Source organism: Triticum dicoccoides, chromosome 4A, assembly GCF_002162155.2.
Source record: "Triticum dicoccoides isolate Atlit2015 ecotype Zavitan chromosome 4A, WEW_v2.0, whole genome shotgun sequence".
In the NCBI taxonomy this organism is placed as follows: Eukaryota; Viridiplantae; Streptophyta; class Magnoliopsida; order Poales; family Poaceae; genus Triticum; species Triticum dicoccoides.
This window is the reverse complement of record NC_041386.1, coordinates 265,168,582-265,172,032: the sequence shown is the minus strand read 5'-3', so window position 1 is coordinate 265,172,032 and position 3,451 is coordinate 265,168,582.

Genomic DNA, 3,451 nt, shown 5'->3' with positions numbered 1-3,451 from the left:
TAATAAAACACACCCTTCCATGTGCCAGATACAACCGGGTGATCGCTCTCCCACAGGGCCACGAGGGGAGGATCACCGGGTAGGGCTATGCAATGCGATGTTACTTGGTGAACTTACCATCTACTCTCTTCTACATGTTGTAAGATGGAGGTGGCCAGAAGCGTAGTCTTCGACAGGACTAGCTACCCCTCTCTCATTCCGGCATTATCTAGTTCAGTACACATTTGATACCCTTATTCCATTTGATATCAATGCATACATATGTAGTGTAGCTCCTTGCTTGCGAGTACTTTGGATGAGTACTCACGGTTGCTTTACTCCCCCCTTTTCCCCCTTCCTCTATTCGATTGCCGCAACCAGATGATGGAGTCCGGGAGCAAGATGATCCCGAGGATGTTTCTACATGGAGTTCAACTACAAGGAGTAGTTAGGAGGTCCCAGGCAGGAGGCCTTGCCTTTTCGATCGTTGCTAATCTTGTGCTAGCCTTCTTAAGGAAAACTTGTTTAACTTATGTCTGTACTCAGATATTATTGCTTCCGCTGACACGTCTATGATCGAGTTCTTGTATTCGAGCCCTCGAGGCCCCTGGCTTGTAATATGATGCTTGTATGACTTATTTTTATTTGTAGAGTTGTGTTGTGATATCTTCCCGTGAGTCCCTGATCTTGATCGTACACGTTTGCGTGTATGATTAGTGTACGGTCAAATCGGGGGCGTCATAGTTAATGCAAGAGAAGAAAGTTGTGGCCTATACCTCTCGCTAGTTGAAGCCCAGTGAAAAGAACTACCCCACTCATGACCTCGAGTTGGCGGCAGTTGTTCATGCTCTTTTAACTTGGAGACATCTCTTATTGGGAAGGAAAGTGGACATCTTCACTGATCATAAGAGCCTTAAGTACATCTTCACTCAACCCAACCTCAACCTCAGACAGACTCGTTGGGTCGAAATGATTCAAGAGTATAATCCGAGTATTGAATATACTCCAGGCAAGGCCAATGTCATTGCAGATGCATTGAGCAGGAAGGCTTACTGCAACAGTTTGATTCTCATGCCCTTCCAACCAGACCTTTGTGAAGCTTTCCGCAAACTTAATCTCCAAGTTGTTACTCAAGGTTTTCTTGCCAACCTCCAAGTCTCTCCTACTTTGGAAGATCAAATTCGTGAGGCACAACTACTTGATGTAGTGGTGAAGAAGGTGAAAAATGGGATTGCCAAGAGCCAACACAAGTACAAGTGCTATCGCCTTGATGACAAAGATACTTTATTCTTCGAGGATTGAATTGTTGTTCCTAAAGGTGACCTTCATAAAGTCATTATGAATGAGGTTCACAATTCCCTTCTATCCATTCAGCCTGGAAGTACGAAGATGTACCATGACCTCAAGCAGTCATATTGGTGAACTCAAATGAAGCGCGAAATTGCTCAGTTTGTGAATGAATGTGATGTCTGCAGAAGAGTGAAAGCAGAACACCAACGACCAGCTGGTCTCCTTCAACCTCTTGCCATTCCAGAATGGAAGTTTGACCATATTGAGATGGACTTGGTGACTGGATTTCCCAAGTCCAAGTGTGGAAATGATGCTATCTTCGTTGTCATAGACAAGCTTACAAAAGTGGCTCATTTTCGTCCTATCAAAGAATCTATCACAGCAGCTCAGTTGACATAGATATATACCTCAAGGATTGTCTCCTTGCACGGCATTCTACAGTTGATATCTTCAGATCATGGAAGCATCTTTACTTCTAAGTTCTAGGATTCCTTCCAGAAGGCCATGGGCACCAACATTCGCTTCAGCACAGCCTTCCATCCTCAAACTAGTGGACAAATCGAGCGAGTCAATCAAATTCTTGAAGATATGCTCGGGGCTTGTGTCATTTCCTTCGGTATGAAGTGGGAAGATTGTCTTCCATATGCCAAGTTCTCCTACAACAACAGCTTCCAAGCAAGTTCGGGCAAGGCCCCATTCAAGATTCTCTATGGCATAAAGTGTTATACTCCTCTTAATTGGTCAGATTATGGTGAACGCCAACTTCTTGGCAATGACTTAATCACAGAAGCTGAAGAAATGTGCAAAGTCATCCATGAAAATCTCAAAGCCAGCAATCGCGCCAGAAGAGTTACTATGATAGCAAGCATCGTGACTTGGCTTTCGAGATCGGAGACCATGTCTACCTCCGCATCTGTCCAATGAAAGGTACTTGTTGCTTCGGTATCAAAGGGAAGATTGCTCCTAGATAAGTAGGACCTTGCAAGATCATTGGCAAAAGAGGCGATCTCGCCTATCAACTTGAGCTTTCATCCAACTTCGCAAACGTGGATGACGTGTTTCACGTGTCACAGCTTCACAAGTGTTTCAAGACTCCTGACCGCACCACCAACTTTGAAGAGATTGATCTCCAAGAAGACCTATCTTATCATGAGCATCCCGATGCTATTCTTGAAGAAAACGAGCGCAAGACTCGCAACAAGTCAATCAAATTCCTAAAAGTGAAGTGGTCACATCATTCTGACCGAGAAGCCACCTGGGAACGCGAGGACCACCTCCGTTTTGAATATCCGTAGTTCTTTCAGTCCTAGATCTCGGGACGAGATCCTTTTGTAGTGGTGGAGTGTTGCCAGATGTAACTTACCATATTTGTACTCCGACTCTTGCCATTTAGAGCTTTAAGTTATGAGATTCATGGTGGGGTTCTTGTCTTTGTTTTGCATTTTGTTCATGTCATGCATTTCATATCATAACATCATGTGCATCCGAGCATTTTCCCCGTTATCCGTTTTGCAATCCGACACTCCTACGTCCTCCGGCGTCCCCCTTTTGTCCCATTTCGTGAGCGAGTGTTAAACATTCTCGAAATGGAACGAGATTTTCCAAGCGGCCTTGGTACACCACCGGTAGACCACCTGTCAACTTTCGTGCCATTTGGAGTCCGTTTGATACTCCAACAGTTAACCGGGGAACCGTAAAGGCCTCGTGTGTGTTGCAGCCCAACACCCCTCCAAAGTGGCCCAATAACCCTTCCAAACCACTCACATGCCCTCCACCATCGGATCACGATCGCGTGGGCGAAAACTGCACCTCATTTGGACACTCGTACCACCTCCCACCTATAAATATGTGATCCTCTCCGTTTTTCTCGCGCAGATGAAACCCTGGCAAAACTCCCTCCATGCCGCCGGACATGTCCGGCCATCGCCGGAAGAAACCGCCACCGCACGTGCAGCACTCCTGCGTTGCCACGCGTCCACCGCCGCCTTCCGCGCTGCCGGCCCGCCCGGGCCCATCGCCGGCCACCAGGCCCGCGCGTCTGCAGCCCGGCCCCCGCTCTCCTCCGCCTGCGCCCACGCGCCCTGGCGCCGTCCGCCCTCGACTCCGCTGCGCCGGTCGCCACCTCCGCCGAGCGTGCCCTGCCGCCGCCGCACCGGAGCTCCTCGCCGGCAGCCGCTCCCAT